The following is a 26,025-nucleotide window of genomic DNA, read 5'->3' as shown; positions in this document are numbered from 1 at the left end:
CGACAAACGATAACTAGATACTTTTGGCATTTGAGCAATGACTAAACGACAGAATAAATCACATTAAAACTAAAATAAGCCGATGTAATACCCAGGACAACAAACAGAGGAGAGTTACGTTGCTGCTCTCTTGCTTTAGCAATGGTTCGATAGACTGTTCAGGAACAGGAAACCTAGCTTAGAGAAGACCTACTATTTAGGCAGAAAATGTGGCGTAAGTTGCTAGGTCAAGCATGTGTTTTTTCTTTCAGCCAAGTTATTTAGGTAAAATTCGCATTTTGAGATTTACAAAATGGGCAGAAGTTACTTCGCCGCGATACACTCACAAATTGTCCCTAAGCAGATTAAAGAAATATAGGAAAAAGTATCCAAATATTATCCCAGTCTCCAAGATATATTCGTAACGCAACACATTCAATCAGGCGGATTTTATAACTAGACAATGCGAATAAGCTAGCTGACTACTAGATATAAGGAGAATTCTCATCAGCTTTTCTTTCCGTCCTTTTTAGTACTTTCCTAAGGATTTTATCATTCTTGATCTATTGCGCGTGAAATTTAAGCAGCTATAATTTATCTCCAGCTCTATAGAGCGGACCTTAATTATTAAATGTGACACCTTAAAGTTCCTACTTTCGCCTAGTAACGCCTTTTATGTCTATTGCATAATATTAGCTAGACATCGTAAATACTCTAAGTATACCTAATATGGCCTACTATACGACGTTTGAGGCATGCATTTCAACAAGGGATTTTTTTCAAAGTGTCCTAATTTGAATCCTTCGTACTCCTTTAAGGTAGATAAAACTAAGAAGAACGGATACCTCGAACAAAAGTCGCGGTTGTAAGAAAAAATTCTTCATTTATGAAAATTAAACTTTGTGATTTATAATAGCATCAAGAGTAAACTTTACCATGTGTGAACTACCAGTGAAACGCAAACTTCGTGAAGAGGATATAACTTTGATTGAATTTGCCAAACAAAATTTATTAATTGCCTCTGAAAGGTAAGATATTTTTATCGAGTATCATTGGTATTTATCAGATAAACGCTTTTCTTCTTTATTCCTATTCGCGTGGTCAAAACTTACATTTAGGTCTACTTCCTTATCCATACGATCTCAAAAAATGACAGCCCTATTGAACTGCATATAATGTATAATCTTTGCATCATTATTATTATTTGTTGAAAGCAGCAAAGACTACCATTTCTCATAGTTGTCTCCGTTATTCAATGCAACCCAACCCGCTCTAGTCTTTTTCTGTTTGGTCCACTCAGTCATACCCTTAATGTACCTTTATGACTCGACCTCTGTACACCGGGCAGAGAGAATTCGATATGTCTACAGATTAGATATGCATAGACGCTGCCAACTTCAGCCAGCTATACCTGCGTGTGCTACATACTCTATATCAATACTCCACAGTACATTTGTCGGGATGATTTAGGCCAGGCATGCAATTATTATAAATTCAAGGGTGGTGGATAGACAAGTACTTCTCGCTCCTACTCTACAGACAGCACCGTACAGGCGACCGAGAAAGCAGTTGAAGAAACCCTGCCGATAAATAATGATTTAGTCATTTTACTTATAGATAAGCATTAATAACATCGCCATCATGTATTTGTGGTGACTGCCTCAAACAGAAATGCGGGAAAACTTTCAAGAGATACTATTATTGCTTAAATGAACTACAGTCAATGGCTGATCAAATAAAGCGCCTGGAAATTTCGCACATTGTCGAGTTCAATCGAAGTTAGCAACCTCTTTCTGCTTTGTAATGGCAGAATAGGAGGCGACACTGTCGCTAGAAAAGCATTCTTAAATTGCAGCGGGAAAGCAGTTCATGAAGCTGATATATGGTCCCTTAACCCTTGCTTGTTTGTGATCACTGTCGCAACTTGGTTCGATACGCTCCGAGTACCTTTCCGTGCCACTTCCGTCATCATACTTTTGCCTCATGCTCGGGCAACAGAATTCTTGCGTTGTCATCGTTATCCTTTGAGTGGCCCTAACTTGCCCTCCGAAATCAAGTCCGATACATTTCCAAGCCATGGCAGAACCTCAACTCCATTAGCCATAAATATCTCAGAGAAAGACACTGATAAATGAAACCCACATGAATATATTTGCACAAAAACGAAGTGTTCATGTATGACGTAGCAATTTGTCATGTGTGAACAGTTTACGTCAAGTTTTTCCATAACTCCGCTAATCAGATGCAAGCCTTTTGTACGGCGGATAAAAGTTGCCATCCACACCAGCATTTTGCTCTTGTAGAATCCTCTGCCGAAACACCTGTAGAGCTTGCTAGACAACAATACGTAAAATGTAGTTCATCGGAAGAACAAATTTAGAACGAGCCTTTAGCTGTTCAATTTTGGAATCGTTTAACCCATTTGAAATGCGCGTACCTCTGTTTACAGCATAACCGAGGCTTTCGGGCTAGCATACAACAGTTACCAACCGCTTAGTTTGATACGACGTCTTAACGTTCTTATGAATAGAGCGCCTCCAGGCTCTGATGTTGAGAAATTGTTATGAATCAGTGTATTTCTAACTTGGTCAGGATGGTCCTGTTTCCCTGCTCAGCCGTGCGCCATTTTCGGTATCTATTTCCCATTGGTCTTGATTACAGAGCTACCTTAGTATTCATCTTCTATGTTACATTATCAACAGCACACTGCATTATTCCGATCTACTCAATCACTTTCCTTGGATGAGTCTAGTTATTACAATCCGCTGCTCTTTCGTAAGATCTTTTTGTAATCCCACTACGAGCTAATATATAATCACAAAAGCATGGAGGTCCACGAATAATTTGCACTGCATCTCAGATCCTCTATGTATGGAAAAAAAAATTATATCGGGCACTTGAAGGACGTATAATGTTCACACATGTTGTAGCTAGTGCCTTTTCTTCCACTGAAGTTTAAAGATGCTTTTTAGCGACACTGTCATCACAACTGTTAGAAAACAGAGAGAGACACAGCATTTGCAAAAAATCACAGATATGGTTTGGATGCGGGGCTATTTTTCATCGTGTGAAGTCTCTAGCTGGCCTCATTCGATTAACCATAATCTTCATATATATATACTCATATGAGGTGCTTTTATAGCTTGTGGTAGTTATGCGATTCATCATTAACTAACGAAACAACTAAACTATAAATCTGGTACCGTTTATGCTAATTCGTTAGTTCGTGCGAGTTGTTGGAGAAAGTTCAACAAAGGTAGGTTGCATTTTCGTACTTCGTGAAGGCTGTCAGAAGAGGAGAAAGGGCAAATGTTTAGCTTAACTACGTCCTTACACAAAAATATATGTGACTCCACGGAGATCGAACCTCTGTGTTTCGTTCAATATTGCCATTAGGCATTCCATGAAACGGTTGGAACCCAGAAGGAAGTAGATTCTGTCTATGCCCGGGTTCAAGCCTAAACCACAACCTGTCCCTAACATTAATAGGCAAATAGGTTACTTACTAACCTGTCCATCCTAAGGCATTTGGAAGCTGTTTTAGCTCGGAACTTGACTGTCCAACCCGTCACGACAATCTTTCGTACCTAGGTGATGGTATAGACCAAAGCAGAAACGATTGAATTTTAGGTAATCAGAGTAAATAAAATCAGATCCATGCATTTATTGCAGGTTCTTTTTATTTGTTTCGTTTTCGCTTAGTTATGGCCAAGTGTAGTGTGCCTTTAAATATTGCAAGTATTACGGTATTGATATAATATTGCGGTAAGTTGATGGACCATTTTTAAGAATGTAACCTTGTCAACATTTCGAACCGAACGAGTATCGGACAACAAATATTAATTAACTTAACACTAATGAAACTTAAAAAACGGCAAAGTGAATTAATGGAATAGATTAGACCTTATGGCAGCGAATATCGACTAGACAACTTAGTTCTGCGCTTTGTCTATTATTTTACAATATTCTACCATTTACCCGTTACTTTTTGTCCCTTGTAAAGTGCGTTTTATTTTTTCCAATGAATCTCCATCCCAGAGATCTTCGATGTCGAAAATGATACATCTACCTTCAATCTCAAATTCGAGACGATTGAAGACGTAATCCGAACAAATGTCAACTGTCCTAGAGGACAACGAAAAAGCTTCTCGATAGTCTGTAACGCTTGCTAATGGCAAATGATAAATTTGGAGAAAAATTAGTGAGCACGAACGGTGAGAACGGAAAGAACGTGGCCCTGTTATGGGCCGTAGGTCTTAAGGATTGTTTTTTTGTGGAATATCGAAACCTTCACATAGGATCAATGGTTTTGTGGTGAGTCTACTTTGTTCGTTTAGATGGATTTGGAAAACTAGCACGTTGATCTTCTGACCCCACTGACATTAGATATAAAGAAAAGCCATTTTTCAGCGGCCTACAAAGAAAATTTGCTCTTCTGTAACGCGCTATTCTTTAGGCTGAGGAGGACATTTAACTTACCACACTTAAAAAAGGATATGACCAAACACTTTGCTTAAAACAAAATCTTGCAAATATTGCGGTCAAGCAAAAAATCCTTGTTTTCGAGCAGGATGGTCCATTGTTGAAAGATGTTGTTTTTGGTAAAAGCTAAAATCTCTCAGTGTCGCTATTCCCTACAATAATGTGGCTTGTTTTTACGTGCTTTACTAGTGCTTTGCTATCTGCAGCGAATTATACTGGATTAACAACATGAAAATTGATAACTCGTTCGTTTCGTTGCGGTAAAAAGGTCTATTGAATTGTATAAACATACCTATGTGAAATTTACGATAGCATTTCCGTGAACTAGGTTCATCTTCATCCAACCCTATAGAACTAGGATGTCTAAATAGAAAAAGGAAGATAGCATAGCCGAGATCAGGCTGCGGTGAATAGCTTTCCACATCGGATTACCTACCTGACTACGGATGCTGCTGCCGATGAGCATTTACCCTGGGAGATAGTGCTTTGCCTGTATTTGCTTTTCAAGCAGATTGCTTCAATTAGTTTGCTTGTGGTTCTGTTGGGAGAAGGCCGTATGGATAAAATAGTTTACGAAGTTATACGGGGGCAGCGTAAAAGATTGATGAATCCGTTTTATTTAGCTGGCCGAAAACCTATAGTGAGCACTGGATGCGCAGTTTCGTATGCAGAGCAATTTTTTGCCGGACTGAAATCTCTTTGTACCACAATGCACACCAAACGCTTATTGTCCATGCCGTTACGTAATGAGTTTCAACCTGGAACAAATTTTTGGCAGAAACATTGTCCACTAACAAGGCGAGACAGAAGCAAATAGACTATAAAAAAACCTATAAGTATTTTCAATTAACATAGGTTCACGAGCTGTTAATGACCGATCTCGTGAGTTACGTACATGTAAATGGTGGTTAAGTACTCTCTTCTGCAATGGCCCGCCTATCGCTAGCCGATCTATAATGTAACCCACCGCGTTATTTTGTTTGCTTCACCAACTTTTCGCTTTACCATCTCAAAGAACAGTTGGCGCCAAAATCCACTTCGTTATTTCCATATGTTTGTTCGGAAAGCGGGCCACCTAAACCAAGAGATAATACCTCTCACATCCCTCGTTAGCTACTATCGAGCTCAATGCCCGCTGTCTACCTCACACACCGACAGACATGCACAGTTATTTTGTTGTAACAGCGGTCGCGGTAGTGCTACTAGAAGTAGTCGTTGATACAGTCAACCGGTAAACGCGATCGAGAATTGGCCACACCCAGACATATCACTCTCGACTACAACAGCCTACAACAAAGAAGAAGCACATGGTGGCGGATGAATCTCTCTCGGCATCGTAGGAAGAGAATCTCTCCCAACGTTGGCGAGACGACGACGATGAAGCAGGAAGAGGAAGAGAACGGGAGCAGTGTTAGTGGTAAGTAGCAATGGGAGCTGAAGATTGTTTCATAGCGAGATGAATCGCTGGGCTGCGGGTTAACAGCAGATATGAGTTCAATGGGAGTCGTCGGACAGGAGTCGATGTAGTAGAACGACAGCATGAGTTGTCTAACAGGCACCAACACGCACTGCTCCAGGCAAACGAAAAAGACCAAGGGAGTCTCCAACGTAATAATGAAAGATAGAGAGAAAAAGCATGCTTTACCTTTAGTACGTGAAGGTAGTGCTCCGATAGTTGGTTGGACCGTCCATACATCAAGATGACACTTCTAATCATCGACTTCATCGGGCAGAGCAATGAAAAGCGAAGAACGGAAAGAACGAATTACGACGGGAACCACTGTGCCATGATACTTGGCCACGCGCTTTGGGCTGAAGGAACAAATGCTCAATGGATAAGAGGGGTCTTGCTCTACGTCAGCCCCCCTACGATTCTCTAGCCTCCACCTCAGTGGATTGACGAAATTGACGGGAAAATTGTCTAATTTTAGGTTGACCGATGCGCACGGTTTGACCCGTACCTATTGAAGGAGGCTTGCGAGGGGACGGTGAGAACGCGATTTGAACTGCTGTTTAGCTTTTATCTGTACGCCCAAAGTGATGACTACTGGCAACACGGAGCTATAGCCCTTCTATGAACAGGCGCAAAATCAGAGATTGCTAAACTTCTCACTAGCCACAGACTAGGTGATGTAAGACTTCATTTCGAATCTGGTTAGATGACGATACGGAGCCTGATGGGTTGGAAAGGTCATTACTAGCGCAGGAAGGCGTTTCAGAAATCATTGCCAAACGACCAGTGATCCATGAGAAGAGAAATCGAAAGCGATAAGTTAAACTTAAAGAAACTGCTGTTACAAATGCAATCTTATAACCACCATCCTTAGCTGTTTAGCATTTATCATGTTTGAACAATTATGTCCTTAGTTCTGTATTAAAGTAGTAGCGTTTCGTTGAAAAATCAAGGACTCTTGTCGTGAAAGCCCAGTTTAGATTTTGTTAAAGATCTGCTTCGATTTTTATGGGAAGATTGACAATTGTGTAACGGAGGTGAAACGACTCTCGTTTCCATCGAATTTTTGGTCGAAGCGATTAGTACCAACGTCAGTGAGTGTAGCTGGACGCTACCCACTGGAGTATACGCAGTTGATTGGATACAAAAACCAGCTTCTTGCTAGACACACAAGAGTCGAGGGGCATTTGGCTTTTCGTGCTCGGCTCGTTGGAAAAAATTCTCGACCTTTTGGTGGCATATGTGCCTTGTTTTATAACTATAAAAAGGCCAATATGGCGATTCTAAGCGCTGTTGATAAACAGTTCATAGTGAAAAACAGGACAAAATGGATTTCAGCTTTTTTTTTCTTTCGATTCCATTGGCAGTGACGGAAGCACGTCAGGCGAAGCATAGCCTAAAGTTGTTTTATATTTCAAGTAGGGCTTTACGATCAAGAATACCAACTGACTCGCTGTCATTGTTGCCGATAAAGGTGTATGGAAAAAAAAAAAAAGCAAATTTACCTGCTTTCATGGAAAAGATATTATTTTCATTATAAATCAAAAACAACATAGCATTTCCTCGATTTGGCGACACCTAACTGAGAGAACTGGACACAAAAACTAAAAAAACATTTGAACAATGTTCATTAGATCAGCATGATTTTGAAATGTGTTTGAAAGTCTATAGAGCCACCCTGTTACATAATGCGAGACGATTATTGCTATTTCGTACGATGAACTTCGTGAGATCTGCAATTCACACCCCCTAAACAAGACAAGTGTAATAGAGCATAGGGACCCTCTAAATAGCGTTTACCACGCGACGAGAACACAGCGACAAACTAATTCCGATAACAGTCAGCTCGATGGGCTATAAAAGGATCCTTTCATTCCGGTACAGCTCTTTTATCATTCGAGCATGCAAGCCGACCTTAGGTTATGGCCAAACTATTTTTTTTTTTTGCTTCTTCTACTAAGTCAGGTGTAACATTTCGTATACTATTATAGATAAGTTAAGACACTATTTTTGTTCTTATCTATATGTACTTTTTGCCATTTCCTAGCTGGCACCAGACCGATCTTCGGGGCCCAAGACAGTTGACAGAACGTAGAGTTTTACTAATAGTTGAAGTAGTAACGTAAACGAAATTCACTCATGGCTGGGGTAGTAGTCAGTTCTTGATAACGTTCGAGTCCAGCAGCAGCAGCAGCAGCAGAAACGGACTATTATTAATAATTATTTGATCAATGCCAATGCTGGATCTGGGGAAACGCACTGTTGTGGATGACATCTGCGCGTTGACGCGTTATTGATGCAGTAAGTGATCTAGCAGTAGGAAGGGGAATTGTAGAGCAGAAAACTTTTTGAACTTACTATTTGTTAGCTCCGCCATACTTATCCGCATCCCAGAATCAATACGAACGTTAGCGACGAACCCGGCGGCATGGTAACGACGAAGGTGACTGAAGCTAAAGAGGATTGCTAGACGGCGCCAATAGGTAGCATGAGGTGCTTTTAGGTAGCTGGCGCGACCAGCCCAACTGCTACTGCCGCCAATTATGGTCGTCGGATTAGTAATAGCAGCAGCTATCGAGACAAGCGGTCATCGTCGTCTAATCTGAATAGAACGAACGACAATGGAAAAACAGGTAGAAAAAGTAAATTCGGATATATTTGTATTTCTGGCACAAAACATGAAACCAACGTAACAAGCAGACTAACAGATCCATGACTGCAAAATATATACAGTCTTATTAGATCCTATTGGCCTTCAGTTCCCGCCTAGAAGCTGTGAACTGCTACATGGAATGCTCTGCATCTCTGACGGTCCTAGTCCATTCACTGCAAGCAAGCCAAGTTTCAGGCACCTTCCCAAGCGGATTTAAGCCTATTCATAGAAGATTTATTACTGTATAATTGATGAGCTAAACCCGAACGAACAGCCTACATCAGTTTGCAGACTTTTACCAAACGTGTTTTTCCTATTCCGATGATTCACGTTCAGTTTAAGCGGTCAGATCCAGTACAGATTCAATACCTTAACGATACCAAACATAAACATACCACTAGTAAATTAGGTTGCTATAACCTCTTCTATTATCTATTGATTAATCGCACATGCAAACAGTTACCTTGTCAGTAACTTTTAGCCCCAACAGCGCCCTGCACAGCAACCCAGCAGGTGTTTTTATTGGAACCTGGTCAACATAATAGAGCTAAATGAATGTACTCAGATTAACCGATAACACTAATAAAATTGTCTTTCTTGCGTTTTATTCTAGGGAAACAGTTTACTCGATCAAGGGAGAGCGTACAAACCCTGATTGGCTACATTTTACGTGGCAGAGAAGCAGGTAAACACTGAACGGAAAATAGTAAAAATTATGGCAAGAAAGTGGGTCCCAGTGGAGATAGGGATTATGTTGATTCTCAAATGATGTCACGCACTTTGGACGCACGCTTGGCAAATTATAGTAGCCAAGCACGAGCTTAGAGAAAATTCTAAGCGCTAAATTAGATAGCGAGACGTCAGCTGCACGAGTAAAAGCAAAGAAGAAGGATCATATAGAATCATAAATTGACATTTCTTGTCAGCGACACAACGGCCAGCGGTCGAATTGAAGTGGAGGGTTGTCCATGGAGACGACGCCGGAGGTGGATGGATGATTTAGCGATATCTGAGTGCGATTCTGTGTCTGTTTAGATGTATGCGTGTTTACCGCTGCCAAGCTACCATTGCCAGACGAAATTCTGCTATCGGTGCTGATAGTGCCACTGGGCAAAGTTCGCCTGTCGGTCTTTCTTCATCTTGAGCCGCTTGTGTTCCGGTCATTGTTGTCGCGGCTGCTGCCGCTGTAGCAACAACTGTTGGAACGAGAGCAACGCTGCTGCTCTTGTTCCAACTTCTATTGCTATTGTCGCAGAAATGAGCGTAAACCAAGTCAGCCACTGAGGCCACCAGCTACCGCTTTAACATTTGGCATGACGGCCGTCCCTTCGTGGGAGCAAATTTTTCGTGTAAAATGTTGCCGTTGTCCAACTATCGGCATCTTTTTGTCGAGTCAGTCGTCTTTTAGGCGACAGAAGTATCCCTACTCCTACTACGATTATAGTGGTAGTAGGCTTCGACGCTTCGTTTCCGCCCCGATCTGGTGCGTCCTGGTGCGCGTCTAGCGTCGCTAGAGTCGGACATTCACGGTCTACCGTCCATCGGAACTGCCGCGGGCACCCGCTAGCCAACGGGTGAGTATCGCGTTCATCCGTGCGCATCGTCCAATTAACGACGCTTGGACTTCTTAGAGTTATTTCGTTCGCAACACCGACGCCTACGCTGCCGCTGCTGTTGCCGCCTTCACCGCCGGCGCGGGCTGCCGCCATTGCTAAGTGGTAGCGTGGACGATCCGGCAACTTGTCGTCCCGTGGAATCTTGCCATGAAATACGATGGTTAAGTCAAAGAGAGACTGACTGACCAACAACCAGCAGGCCAATGCTAAACACATAACGAATGCCATGAGGACATAAGTCTTTGACCGTTGTCATATATTCTGAAAAAGAGGGAGAGGAAGAAAAAGAAAACAACGATGATTGTGATGATGCTCAGGGTGTGCTGACGAAGACGAAGAAGCTAAGGTGAGCACGGTTTCCAACAGCATTCATTGGTTACATGTTCCGGTCACTGCACCCACTCTACCTGAGAGACATCAGCTGATTTGGCCACGATCTGTCTGGCAGTACCTATTACCGACTACGTTTCCATACCGAAGTATCTACCAGGTAAGCACTAGCCTAATTTCATTTCACTGTTGACCACCATTGGCTTCATTATCGCCAATTTCTCAGCAATGTCTTGTTGAATTTGTGGGAGCAGGCTTCAGGCAGGCAGGCAGGCAGGCAGGCAGGCAGGCAGGCAGGCAGGCAGACTACCGAAGTAACTTCTTTAACGTACTGTAAAATCTATAAATATATTACATTATTAGAGATTATTCGATGTTCATCTATTTCTGTACAGTAATTAAAAAAATATACAAAGTCGTACATATGTATTAAAATTTAATCTACTGTAGCAGAAATAAGTTAGCCCTTTCCAAACACGATCGATTTTATATAGTGTTAATATATGTCTGTGACGTACTGCGGCGGTGTTAGGATGGCCTGTGCAGGCATTGATTAAATCTCTAGATGCAACCCATTTTTCATTTGTGGCTGACTTTCAGCCATCTCTGCTTCTATGGTGAATGTTTCCGAACCTGGGCCGCAACCTATTATTATGGGGGTCATAGTGTAACTCGGCCCATTTTTGTCCTCCGCCGATACCTGCAAAGGGCAGGCTTAGATAGTGGGTGTCAACCCTTATGTGAAGAGCTATATGACATGCTTCTTTCCATCGGTTGTTGACTATCAGGTTTGTGGATCTTATCTGGGTTTTTTTTTTTTCTCCAATTGATCTCTGAAACGGCGTGATAACAATACGCTATGGTAATTATCTGCCAACGCTGGAATTTAAACCAGCTACGTACGTAGCATAGTAACGCATCGAAAAAGATGCTGCCCATCTACTTGGAGGGCCCGCTTTCAGTTACAAACGCCCGGTACGATTATTCGAGAACTTGTTCTCGCGTCTGAATAGAGGAAAAGAGATATTACGGGATCTACATATTCTCAACATTATTTTCGTGTCTCTCCACAATCATCTTTGAAGGCAAATCGCAAAAAGGTGTCGAGCACGGAAGAAGCACTTACGCACTTTTATGTAAAAGTAGAACCCTTAATGCTTCCATGGAGCTTAGAATACGATTGGAAAAGCCCTCTTAAAGGTATAAGAACGTGACAACAGTCATTAATAACGGCTATATACCTTTAATGGGTTAAACGTTTGTTGGTCACTGGCCACTGGCTATGACGTCAAGGTAACACTCCATTTAGAGTCTCGTAGAAGGCATCAGTAAAAGGAGCTTGAATGACGGCCTAATTTTGAGTTTAAAGGGGTATATGGTAGACCTTATATGCATTGCATTACAGACGCCCATCTCTACGATATTTTGACTGCGGCATAGTCTTTGAAACTGTACACTGTTCTTCAATTCGAACTCAAGTCGTCTTTGATAATAGTTTCGATTTTACGCTGTGGATACTTAACTGCATTTAAGTTTAAATGTAATTTCCATGACATTTATTGGTACTGCAATGAAAAAGAAAACTGAATAAAATACTCCTGGAAAAGATGTGATTTCTTCGTGAAGTAAAACAACTAACTACGTAGGTAATTTGAATTCAGCTTTCAACTAGTCATTTCAGACCTACCTCACAGTTTATTCGTACGTGTCGTTAAGGGGAACCCAATAGAAGATATATTAAGTTGTACACTAATGCAACAATGATTACCTATTGGGAGAGTACTATCTGCGATCTGTCCCGCTGTCAACGGGATTAGCCACTAAAAGCTATATAGTTAGGATAAACAACAGAGAAAAGAGACGAAAAGCGAACGAAGGTGAGTTAAAACGTCACCTAAGAACTTCAATCGTAGTACCTTTTCTACCTGTCTATTGTAGTTATTAACGCTGGTGGTGTATATCTGATATGGGGTTCGCTTTTAGGGGTACGTTATTTGGTCCCTTGTTAGGGAAAGTCCCCACAAACGGTTAGTAGGTTCATATTAAGGATAGGTGGTGGTAGAGATGTGTCGCTTCGTGCTGGGAGCCTAACGACGCTGCCGGACGTTAAACCTGAAACATTTAGAAGTGTGTGCAGGAGTTGCAGCTACCGGCGTGGGCCATCCTTCAGTTTGAACATCTGTTCAAAAGGATCCAGTTGTTTTTCTGGCCGAAAGGTATTTTTTCCCACAGGGGAGTAAGGACGTCGATCTTGGTAGCAATCAGATGTGTCGAAATGACCCGTATATAGACCTATGCGTTTACATTGTGACGGCAGCCTCGCTTTGTCTTCGTTAACGTCGAGGGGTTCACGCAGATACTGAACAGTATGATACCGACAAGCACGATCATGTAATTGTCCAAGTGGGTTTAATGGTACGATTTCACTCGCTAATCAGTGCATAGTTAGTTATTACGCTAGGCAACACACGTAGTTGCTATTACGGTTTCCTCTTTGTTCGGCTATGGTGATTCGAAAGGGCTGAAGTGAGCTAGCTCACTGCGCGAATTCTTTTCCAGAATTTGTCGTTCTGAACCAGTAGTTCCTTTTTTTTAACGTTATCGTGTCATTACGCCGTAGAAAGTGATAGAAATATCGTATAAAAACGTACAAATCAACTTTACGCCTGTATTGCGTCAGATGGCCGGCCACTAACTAGTGTCTACGAAACGAAACGTGTCTACGCCCGATTTTAGATATTATTTGCGCCAAGTTCAGCTGCTAGACACGTTACCATTGCACCGTCACGGTGCCGCACAGATGTACTATATTAAGTAAAAACACACTACCTAGATCTGACCACCCGAGTCGAGCTCCAGCTTTACGTTGACCGTTTCGGTCTGGTCGGTGGTCGATTACTAACTAAGCACAGACCTGACCTGACGTTCACATTCTATATCCATACGTGTCATAACTAGCTGTTAACATTTTGAGTCAGTTCTATGTTTGTCGCTTGCCTTCTGAATCATTTATTCTGTTTTTGTCGCATGTCATTTCTTCATCATATTGCTCTCTGGTTGCCGCTATGCATCCCTCTGTCATTCCCTGTTGAAGCGGCGGTTCAGACATCGCGTGAGCGATGGGAGCATATCTTTCACTCCGAACAGCCAACTCTCAGCCCGACCGGCTCTGAAGAAGCAAGGATGCACGATTATTATTATGATCAGATGGAGAAGCGGCAGAACGAGGAGATGAAGGAGTAGCGTAAACCGTGATAGTAGTAACGTTTGTAGCATCGTTCTCGTCGTCACTCTCAAAATATTTAGTAGCTATTTGAGCCCGTATTCGCTTAGAAAACGCACCGTAGCGGAACGATGACCGACGAGACTTCGCGCCGCACCCTCGCCATAGTGCCGACACCCGACACAAAAAAAATCGACGACACGCGAACATTGACAAAAGGAGCAAGAAAAACGTTGACATTAATAATGCGATTATTAAAAGATTCAAATACTGGTTTAAGCTGTGCTATATTTTATGATCTCCCTAGCAATTACCCTATAACCTAGATGCTCGCTGACTGACTCTACCAGTACAATGATCGCTTCTAAAGATTACGGGGGCGCGCTTACAATGTGTGCGATCTGACAGGAGAAAAACTAGCTTGAACAAAAGTATTTCCCTTTCACTTTTTTTCGATGTTACAATGTAATTATTTTTTTTTCCGAAACGGAGAGTATATTTTGATTGAGTGACGCGCTTCGTCTTCCCTTCTTCGCGCGTCAAAAAGAAAGTAAAGCTTTCAGAAAGAGCGTAAACAAGCAAGTAGCAGCAATTAAAAATGTTGACGTTTGAAGGGCCGGACATGATCTATTCTGTTACGATGGAGAAATCGAAGAAAATAACATCTTTAGCCTTTTGTTCAAGTGCGGCTCAGGGAAATTTCTATCGCAGGTCACACACTTAGTTGCTTTGTATTTGCTGTAAAATTTAGTCCAAAACCTCGTAGCAATAAGCTTACTTATTCAATAGGGTTATTTATTCTTATTTATAAGTTTCAATAAGCTTTGTTCAGCTCATCGGTCTTTCGTCGCAGCCAGCCCGGGGGCCGCGTGGAGCTGTATGGACCTGACGGGCTGCAATCCGTTGGTGCAGAGATGGCTATCTGGTCGAGAGTAGCTTCAGAATAGAAACAACTACTATGACAAATGTTGTAAATTTATAATTTACGCTTAATTACAATGTTAACAAAGTGAGCTCTTCTGGCTTTCTTCGCTTCATTCCGTTTTCTAGAAGAGCGGCACGCGCTTTTTCCTCAAATTGGTTTTTTGTCAGGTGTCCCATAAAAAGAAGTCTATTCCGCATAGTTTGAACATTCAACATGTTTTCCCTTTTGGCGATTAGCCATGCGGTTAAATTATTAGTTATGCGGAGAGATGGGTCATACTGTTGAAAGCATATATCTTGTTAACCTTTTTCAATGATTTTGGGGTACAGGGAAGTTTGAGATTATCTCCGGTAGGACAGAAGATGCCTCCGGTCCGGTCGTGCCGCACGAGACAAAGTTTTTATTGGAACGTAGACCCCTTCCTGAATAACCCAGGGATTCTCGAGGCGGCAATATTGTTTGTTTACACTTCCGCGCTAAATATGCCTCATCGTTGAATACGATTTTTCTGCGAAATTCACACTTTCCGTTTAGTCTATCTAAAAATCAGTTTGCCAACTCTCTGCGAAGCGAATGATTTTTACGCTTGAGGATTTGCGTCATCTAAGTTGGATGAAGGTATATTTCCAAGTTTTTTTTTTTAAGGATCCTTTCTGTAGTGGTTCTTGAGAGGTCTAAGTTGGAAAAAAATCTGCGAGGGCTGTTGAAAAATGAGCAGTAAGATGTCCCTGTGGTGCGATCTCAAATACGAACAGTCTACGACTGTGAACTGCCCTAGCCCGCGCTTTGATTAGATCTGTAAATTGTCATTAACGATAATGATCAACAATGATTACAACAATTCTTATTGTTGCTTGATTTTTTTTGTATCAAATCTGTTTCGAGTAATTGAAGCAAGCTTGTGACAATAATTGCCAGGTATTATTGCAGCTTTGCGTCTACCGGCGTGAAGCACCGCACACTTTACAGCAACATATTGACGCGCATTTAATTAAATATATTTAACATCTATAAAAAAACACAATCATTTTGTGTTATTAACGGAGCTTTGGGGTATTGTGCTTCCTGTGACGCTTTCAAAATTACTTAAAACAATGGCCAGTAATTACATATCGAACGAACACGTAAGATGGTGGTGGCCCATTGACACAGATATTGGTTTAGTCTAATTCAGAGCTGATGGGGGCTTTATAACTGCCCACTGTTTTCTGAATGAATAAACCTTTGCTCTGTGTAATTACGATTCTGTAATAAGCGAACGCATAAACTGAATCAGAACTCGTCGGCCTATCTCTACTGGGCCGAATTTTCTGCAGGAACGAAAATACATATTTGAACATATTACCCTTTAAAAAATGGACTTGACTTACTGGTATCTAAAACAAGTTTACTTACTGGTAAGCATATGGTATTATGTTTACCGTACCTTTACGGTTAAATCCTTTTACATAACATATATTGGCGTCTCTATATGCCGTACATAGACCGGCTCCTTACTACGATGCTAGGGCTCATACGATATATATGTTTGAAAATCTGTGTCAGATAAAAAAATGCCTATTATGTTTATCGTATCAGAATAAAAATGTTATAGCCCTCTTGATGATAAATAGAATTTTCTTACTTTATCTACTAATTTTCTTACTTTACAAAAGCGCATTTAGCGATGAAAGACAAAATATTTTTGTATAGCAAGCAACACCCATTGCATTGCTCGTAAGAGAACAGGAAGTATTTTTACTTGGTCTGTTCGTCCTTGCCGAGGCAAGAATTGATAATTGCCTTTAGGTAGAAGAAGGGCAAAGTTCTGTGGCCTGAAAACAGTGCGATGAGTTAACGGTGCAAGCAAAAGCCAATTGTCGTTCGGTAGGGACAACAAAAGAACACACTGCATTGAGAATTCCTAACTCCGCCAATCTACGCAAGGAAAGTATTCGTCATCAGAGGGAAGCAGTGCCATGTATCACATACAAAGAGAGCCTAAAACAAAAATGAGAACTTATGCTGTATAAAAAAATTATATAATAGAATATTATGCAATATCTCGGCTGCTGCAATGGACGGCACAGTAAAACGAAAATACGTATCAATATTTTTTAAATACGCAAGCGATAGTGAGGCTATGTGTCTAACGTTATATAAAGCAACCTAGCTTACAACTATATGTCTTTTATATTGTTCTTATCACAAAATTATATGAATATATTCTAAACGGACCCAAACTGTCCCACTGGCTGTGCCGCCCATTGTGCGACTATTTTCGTTATGTGACCGACGGATTTTTTTGCTTTTGACAAAAGAAGTACGATCAAGACGATGGTCACATATGCACACCTTTTCTTCTGCGTTGCCTCGAAGGGATGGCTTTCTTCAACGCGCTAACCTGTATACGTTATTAAAGAATGTGGTTGGTAAAATACGTCGGTACTATGCTATACGCGAAGCCATCCGGTCACTAGTTTTGAAGAAGTGGTCTAGTTTTTTTTTTTTTTTTTGTCCTTACGGACATTACACAGGGGTAGGAGCCGGCCCGTTGTTGTCTCCATTTTTCCTGTGCTTTGTCACTGATGTCGTTTGCCGTTGGTGCAGAATGCCACCGAAAGAGACACGTAGCATCAGCGGACAGGAAACATCTAATCGTCAGCATTAACAGCGTGATCGGCCTTATCCTACTTAGATCACCAAACTCTCACGGCAAACAGACCACTGACATTCGCTCAGTTTCCGGTGCAGTTCTAAGAAAGCACCACAACGGTTTGCATGGATATAGCAATAAACGACCACAGCTACCGTAGACTTCAACATGAGCCATTTTATGTTGCGAACTCCCTATTTGTGATAAAACACCGCTCGCTCAGTTAGCTTACATTACCTTTTTAAATGCGTCGTGTTATTAGCTTTGTTTCAATCTAACATTCGTTGTACATCCTTTATATTATTTGCTAGTTTCTCTTCATTTGTAGGTAAGAGCTAGGTTTTTTCGGATTATTAAGTTCTGGCCGACAGTATTGTTAATTCTGACCAGTGTAAACAGCGTTACGCTCTTTGTCCTTAGTACATGGTCCTTGCTTATTTTTCTACAACAGTGCAGCGTTGCAGTCAGATTAAACCTGCAGAGAAGAAGAAGAAGAAGAAGAAGGCTGCAGTCCAATTTAAAGAAAGAAAAAATAGGAAATACTTTCCTGTGGAACTGAATGTGCCAATTATTAGTTAAGTTCAACATTGAAGCAAGTTCACGATACGTAGCTTGATTTTTGTGGTGGCCGCTGAAGGACTTATAACGTTGCAACTCGAAATTCACATTTACAGCCGTACGAAGTCGTCGTGCTTTACTCTTCTGCATTCCACACACTGGTTCATAAAATTCCACTTCGTGACGACATCGATGAATCATGCCAACAATATTAAGCTTGCGGTACCGTTTAAGGACATGCTTCCGCTCTCCAAGGCTCCCCAACTGCGCCACAGACCACTGAAAGGGATAGTCCGGTAAAAAAAACATATGCAAGTTCAACAGGGCTAGTAAGTTCATTATAGTTTAGCGTGGCCAATTGTAGTTTCTCTATTGTTAGTAAATTATATATATCGTTGGCGACCCACATTGAAGGTCCACCATAAGCATTGTTGACCTAATATTTATTCACCCTCGAATTAGCTACATGGAATTACTGCAACGAATATGCGTTCAGCACGTATGCCTTAGCTGTGACTTATGATATATTAAACATGTGAAAATAAATAACTGGGTCGTATTGTTAGTAGGTCTATCTATTGGGGGAGGCATTTAATCTCCGGATAAGACCCAATATTTTTTGTAGTCTGCTTGGGTTCTTAGTGTTCGCGCTCATGTTTAGTGCACGACGATAGTCCTTTCAGAAGCACGTTGACGGAGCAAACTTAGTGGTTAGAGCAAATGGACAAGGAGGTTTATACGCAGTATAAGATACAACATGGCCAGAGTATAGTGCCCGAGGTGACTCCAACGTAACTAATCATGGAAAAATACATCTGGGGTCAATAAATAGCTAGTAGCCATCACTTTAAATATCCTGAACGGGGAATTCTAGATAAGAAATAGTCGGTTCTTGACGGTCTGTGCCTGTAATTCATGGCTAATTTGGGAGACAGTGTTTTAGGGAATTGGATGACATTGTTGCGGTTCGTGCCTGCCCTTTAGAACGATAACTGTGGACTACTATGCGTTATGGTCTTAATTTGCAGGTCAGCGAACCTCAAATAACTTATGCTCAGTTCCAGAGGATGCCTAGAATAGTTTGTAATAGTACGCAATGGATGATTTTAAAGTACCTCTGGGCTTTCAAGACCACAACGACAAACAGCTTTCTAGGCGGAGATGTGAAATGTGATTATGAAAATAAAGGTAGCTTTTAAGCATATAGTAGTAAACAACCTGTATCCAGCCAGCGCAGCGACTGCAGCGGTTCTGCTTATTTTTTTTTTTTAAGAAAATAAATCCCCATTATATGAGTGAACACCGTTGGGATGTGTTGAATGATCCTCTAAGTGCAGCCCAGTCTATGTGAGGATAAACTGTAAACGAAAACGGCCTCGACTCACTGAAATGCCGGGTGTAGGAGCAGACCCGACAACTCACCTTCCTTGACACGTGCTAATGGGTTAGAACTACTAACGTCTCATTTCAGCTAAATCTGGCTCATCTGCTCAGCCTAAACATAACAGTCCTCGTTGTCATGTCTGTGTAATAAACTTGGAAGCGCGTTGTAAAATTCCCGTTTCTTTGCTTGAAGCTAGTTTTTCGAAACAAGGCCTAAAAGCTTAAGCAATACTTGCGAGACTCGAAAACAAAATCTCAATGTAACCGACTCTGCACAGACGCCAAATCCAGGAAATGCGACAGGTGCGTTTGATGATTTTTGAAAATTAAAAAACCATTTCGTATACGAGAAATATATTCACATATAAGAAAAACGAGTCAAATAATAATGAATCTGTTCAGGGCTTGCCTCATCATTATAAGATCATTACTCCAGTGAATTAGCTTAGTTTACAAAAAAATCCAGTGTTAATGCTAAATGTTTTGATACTGTTTTTAGGTACCCAAGCAACAGGTAAAGGAACAATGCAGAATGCGAACAAAACAGGTTGTAGGACTATGACCTGACAAGCGCTCGCGTTCACTTAGCAAAGGACCGAGAGTAGCCTATTACAAAACCTATAGAACCTAAATTTTTCCATTAGTTAAAAAACGGAGAAATTAAAAGCCACAGCATCCAGCAAACGATACTGTTCCATAGGATTCGACAAGTTCACGGACCTAAATAATAAATACTTTGGCTACGCCCAGAAAGACATCACGCCGTTTTACCTTCTGCTAGGAAGTGATTGGCGCCATTCGAGTTAAGGAGCGATTTCTGAAGGGTCAAAAAACATGTTGGCTGAGGGACATAATGGTTTTCGTAAGTTATTATAGATAGCCCTTTACTTGACGTAGGGGACATGGCTGATGCAAGCATTGTCCACACATAAAAGCTTATGTCTGATCAAAAGCTTTTGCCCTTGAAATGAAACAGACATGTTCAAGGTGACCGATTTGAACAAACTTAGATAACCTTTTTCTTAAAAAAATTGTTTTCTATTCAACTGCTGATCTGCATCGTTTGTGTCCATGGGGAGAGTTGGTATCAAATCCATATGTCAAGCGTTTATGCAATGAAAATTTGTCATTTTAGTTGAACAAGTGCTTTTACGGTTCTGGGAACATACGAGTACTATATGTGTGTGTACCCATTGCATGTGCAATCCCAGAAGGAGCTGGCCAACCAAAAGACAACAACTAGACCACTGCTGGGTTCGACATCCACTATGCCAAATTAGTCCTCATCGCCATTCCTAAAACAAGCTGCTGTAGAAATACCATCAACGATGCACTTCATAGTCCCCCATTAAATTATGGCTCACACATTTGATACCTACATACCTCATAGAGGTGATCATCACACCCCAATAGCGGTGCTAGTCTGTTCCTTCACAAGTTTGTGGACTTAGTCGAGCGTGTGTTGTCAGACGGGGTCTCTCACTCGCCTCCGTGTACCCAACTATTTTCTCATATCCTCCTATGCCGCTCTCTTCTTCTCCGTACGAATTCAGTCAGTCTTTCTTATCCTATTCTAGTAATAGTGTACTACAGCTTTGCTGCGTCCTGTGCTATTACAATCGCCCTTCGAATCGAGCAGGACTCAAAGGAATAGCAAGGCGCAGACGAGTGCAGTTGACCTCAAACATGTTCGCGCTGATCACACGACTGATATACGCGCGAAGAATGACAGTCGCAGTAAGTGGGTGTGTGGGGAAACATAACACTTACGAATATCATTCACTCATGCGAAAAAGCCTTAAAAAGAAGATCTTTGCACGTTTCCGAATATTACTCTTCTAATGAGGAAGCCACACTGTCGATCTTTGCTTATCGTTCAGGTATTCTCTCTGCGCGGGACAGTAAGGCCTCTGAGATGCTTTACTAGCGCCATGTGCATATGATTATACATTGGGTTAGATGTCGGTGTGTACCATTTAATGCCACTGTTACTGTATTATGTCAATCTGCCAGTATCTAACAGATATATGACGTAAAACGATCAAATGAGTTAAAGTCCGTTTAAATTATTGTAACTTTGTCTCAGTTCCCCTATCCCACAATCAACTTCCGTGAAATACTCCGTACGTCCGAAAAAGTATTCCGTTACGTACAACGATTTATCCACTTTGATCTCGTCGTTGCTACCACTTTGAAATTTATCGTCACACTTCGTACGTTCTAGATATGCTTCGATAGATCGGCCAGTGCAGTCTAATCAGATCAGCTGCGAACTTTAATACCGCGTTAGACATGCCCATATTTCTACGCAACCTTATGTTGCACATTTATAACAATATTTAGTCCATATTGCATGTTCTTATTATTAAAGAAGGAAAAAAATTAGCCAATCGTCTTGCTCGGTTCTTTGGGAATCAATTCATGTTTGGTACCGGCGAGAAAGCGGCTTGTGCTTCTAAAGTAACAACGTTTCCAGAATTTTGTTTACTGCTCGCGCAATGAAACTAACTAGTCCAGCATCTTAACGTAGCTGCGGTTCCATTTTTGTCATCGGTATCAGCTGCTATTGGGCACACTTCTCGCCGGACAACCCAAATTTTTGGTGGTCCAATTGATTTATTTGGGTATCACTAAAAAAATATTAGAGCTTGGGCTTTACGGAAACATTACAAAGTTCTTGACGCAGATGGAAAGTAAAAAAATAAAGTGCGATTCATTTGATTCACTGTTATTATAACTATCTTCTTCAACAGGCTTGCAATTACAGAGACGATACGAATATGAGAGTCACCTCGATGCAAACGCGTCCTTTCATCCTCAGCAGAAATGGTTCTTAAACAAATTTTTTAGGCACTCGCTGTAACTTCAGTTAGACACACGCAGGACTTCGGCTCGTCTCTTCATTCCTAAAATATTGATAATGAATTTTGATACACCTTGACATTTTGATATCTTACGTAATGAATCAATATATAGTCTGAACTGGAACCATCTTATGGTCCTTAAACCGACAGTATACGGTAATTTTACTCGTATATTCCATCAACTTCGTTGCCCCCAACTATTACATTTTTAGCAGACATTATTTCTATATGTATACTAAATAGATACAGGGTCGACGGAAGAACCTCGCTTCAGCACTATAATATAGTTAAATTGATTAGCCAGCTGCACGATGCTGTAGTGACTATCAAAAATATTATTTTGCCCTGTTGTTAATTCTTTATATGCGTTCAGTACATTTTTTTCCGTATCTAATACGTTTACGAAATAGTCAGCTCTAGTTATTTTTGCTTTGTAAAAAAAAACGTCAGAAATTTGTCAATTCCCAAGCCATCTCTCTCTCACGGATTTGTTTGATGTTCCCTGTATGCCTCGCAAACGAACTAATAATAACAAAAGTTTTCGAAGGAAAGATCCAATGTTACAAACGCACTGCTTGGATTATGAACTTAGCTTAATGGCAACTCCAAATCGAAAAACGATATCAGATCTCTATCTTTGACTATACCGCAACCGTAAACAGTAACCATTTACGTTCTATCGGGTAAAAATTTTAACAGTTAGAATTTAGAAAATATCAAAATCTTGTCTCCTTAATTAATTCAAAAGTGAGAGTGCTGTCCGAATTCACCCTCTTTTACAGTAAGGTTATTGTCTATTTACAACTGAAAGGCCAGAAATGTGTTCGATCAATACAAATTCTCAGACAGTAACTTTATCTTCTTGCTTTGCTTTAAGGCATGATAAGAAGAGTGCGCGTATATTCAGCTATATAATAAATCGACCAAAAACAACTTTATTATATATTATTTACATTGTTATCCAAACAAATACGGTTATATATATATATATATATATATATATATATATATATATATATATATATATATATATATACAAATAATACACCAATTAAATGAAAAAACAAGGAAAATCATAGACGCAATTCATACTCAAAGAGCGGTGTTGATTTGCGGTCCAGATAAATACAATCCCAAATATCAAGATCCAAGTTTCTCCCTTCGAACCAAGCAACATACGGTTTCTTCGTAACATAGATACGTACGAGCACAACTGAGGAAGCAACGAGGCAGGGGAATAGGCGGTTTGACTACAATATTCCCCTACCCTAATCCCCTGCATCTAAAAAATGAGAAAACCATCGTCCTCGGAAAATCGCGCTAACGGGGCTAGTGGCCGCGATTGCCACTACCTCTGCCAGATGGATAACAACAATATTCTTTTAACAACAACAACTCAGCACGAACAAAAGTAACGACAGCAGCACTTGCGGCAGAATTTAACATTTAGATTTTGTTGTTGCTTTCCCAGCTGGTGCCGGCATCGTCGTCGTCGTCGGTGGTAGTGGGGGCGCAAGTGTTTCCCTTAGTTGTTGTTGTTGGTGTTACTCGCTAGTCAGATTGGTCCCAAATGAGTGTCTCGAGAGAGGGTGCGTGCTAATGCGCCTATCCGGACTAGCGAAGGATCGCGGAACGGCGTTACGCTCTGTTGCATCGCCCGTTGAAAAGCGACCAGCTTGATTTTGAAGCGCGTCGCGCCCTCTTACGGACACGACAGTGCCGCAAAAGCAGTAGCGACCGGGCGGCTACAACGGAGACGTCGATTTAGCCCGACAACGATAAGATGCTCTGGACATCTCAAATGCACTTCTCGTCTTTTTTGCCGTAGCCGCCACCACAGCTCATCTAGTAGCATCTTGATGGGGCAGCCTTGTGTCTTCGTGGCAGTCCGGCGATACTTCGGCTTGCAAATCTCTTCTTTTAGTTTCACCTCCGGCAATCTTCCTTCGACCACGGCTCTCGTGGTCACGGCTCTTGTTCCTCACTTCAGTGCTCCACCTCCTACCACCCACTTACCAACCCACCCTCAATTCCTTCCTCATTTTCTTCCTTGAATTTCCCGTGTCCAACAGCGTGTGCCTGCTGGACAGCGGCTAGTCGCTTTCTCCCAGTTAGACGCCTCGCTGAGACAATGAGCTGCTTGCGTGGACGCGCAGACCTTCCAGCTGCGAAGAGCAGCTACGCTGCTGTTTCTGATCGAGACAGGCAACTAGCCCATGGCCAGCTTCAATGATAGTTCAAACGCTCGAACATTTTCTCTGTCGGAGCTAGAATTCCGTTGTCAAGGCACCGCTAAGCTACCTCCATCTTCTTCACCATTACTCGGAAACACGACACGTTTGGGAATATAATCAGGAATCTGTAACTGTCGTCTGGCAGCGTAATTTATGACCCACTTTCATTCCGTCAATTGCTGCCTCGAATTCTGATAGCAGAGTTTTTAAGACTGTCTTATTCAGCTCAATCTAAAAGTGAACCTTTGTTTCCAGTAGTCGAACTTGAAGGCAGGCGAGGAAAACCGGTTCTTTAGTGTAATTTACACTTGGCCTGCACACTTCGTGATACAACTCCGACAGAACAGTTATTTTATTGAGATATTACAGAAAATGCTATTCGTGTCTTTTTGGGTACTTCTTATATCTTATCACGTAATGTCTCAATTTATACCATCAGTTTCCCAGCAACTTGCAGCATCTACACGGGTGTGTTGATTTTGCTAAAAATTAGATTAACTCGCATTTATATTTTAATTAGAGATTGTCGGCAAACCGCTGTTTTTTATTTCTTATTGGAACTCATTAACATTGGAAGAGCGCCAAATAAGTGGTCGTAGGTCAGATTTTGGGTTAGTTATTCGAACTACAAATTAAATTCTATACTTTAAAACAGCGTATCTGGGGGGCTAACGCGTGTTTCTTCGATTCCATTGTCATGATGACTATGAAGATGCGTCCATCTCTAATCTAAATTTCAACACGGGCAAACGATTACTATGGCATAATGTCATTACGCTGTTTCGTAGGTTTGCTATAGAAAAACGTAGGTGAATCCAGCGACACCTAAAGGGCGCGTAGCCAACCATCGATAGAAACAAGCGTGACCTATAGTACTTTACACACTGGAGCTGACACTACGCAACGTAAACCGTGGGGAAACTGAAATGACCCAAGTTACACCGTGAGCCCCCTCTCATATGGCATAGGATTTCGCGGTTCGGGTCCGACATGAAAGAACACACAAAAAGTAATAATGATAAAAAGAAGTGGCGAAAAAAGAACTGTTAATCAGCCGCGGCGTAAATCAAGTTCTAAACCTCAAACTAAATTTATTATATTTAGAGGCCTATCATTTTTACAGATAGACTGATATTCATGACCTCTCCGGACGTTACATTCTAGGCAGCATTGAGCCAAACTTGGAAAATACTAATAACAATAGAGCCACAATTTTATATACATGAAAACCAAAATTATACTTTTGTAGGCTGTTCGTCGTAACGGCCATGTGTTCATGTGCTATTCCTGGCAATAAAAAAAAACATTCTGTCTAAAATAAAACAATAGATTCTTCATAGCAAACCACAGCGCGACATTTTCAGAATTTGGGAGAGAATCAGCTATTAAGCAAGTTTTCTGCGCTGAACAGATTGTTATCAAACTTAGACAGCTATAAAACAGAAAAACATTAGTTAATACTTTTTTTATTGTTCAAATATGGTCCTAAGAACAAAGTACAAGAAAAATCCTCAATTTATACGCGTTGCCTTATATATTTCCATATTTGGGTACCTTCACGTATTCTTTCAAATAGAAACGATAACAGTTCATATCTACCAATTCACGCTAAGGTCCTTCTTTCATTCAATTACCACATTTTTATGTTTTTTTACCATATTTACATGTTACCCTTTTCACTCTTTATACC

At 41.0% G+C, this 26,025-nt stretch overlaps 1 long non-coding RNA gene across 2 annotated transcripts in view; it reads left to right on the top strand.

Moving 5' to 3' along the window:
- Positions 1–9,186: 9,186 nt before the first annotated feature.
- Positions 9,187–26,025, top strand: part of LOC111252975 (uncharacterized) — a 47,249-nt gene continuing 30,410 nt past the window's right edge. The window contains exon 1 of one of the 2 annotated variants that reach the window (XR_015330248.1): positions 9,187–10,673. This is a non-coding gene — a long non-coding RNA (uncharacterized LOC111252975). The remainder of the gene's footprint in view (positions 10,674–26,025) is intronic. The other variant, XR_002674434.2, reaches the window with a different exon arrangement.

This window comes from Varroa destructor, unplaced genomic scaffold, assembly GCF_002443255.2.
Source record: "Varroa destructor unplaced genomic scaffold, Vdes_3.0 BEIS01000006.1, whole genome shotgun sequence".
Taxonomy (NCBI): Eukaryota; Metazoa; Arthropoda; class Arachnida; order Mesostigmata; family Varroidae; genus Varroa; species Varroa destructor.
The sequence above is the reverse complement of the archived record's forward strand: the minus strand, read 5'-3'. Positions and strand labels throughout refer to the sequence as shown.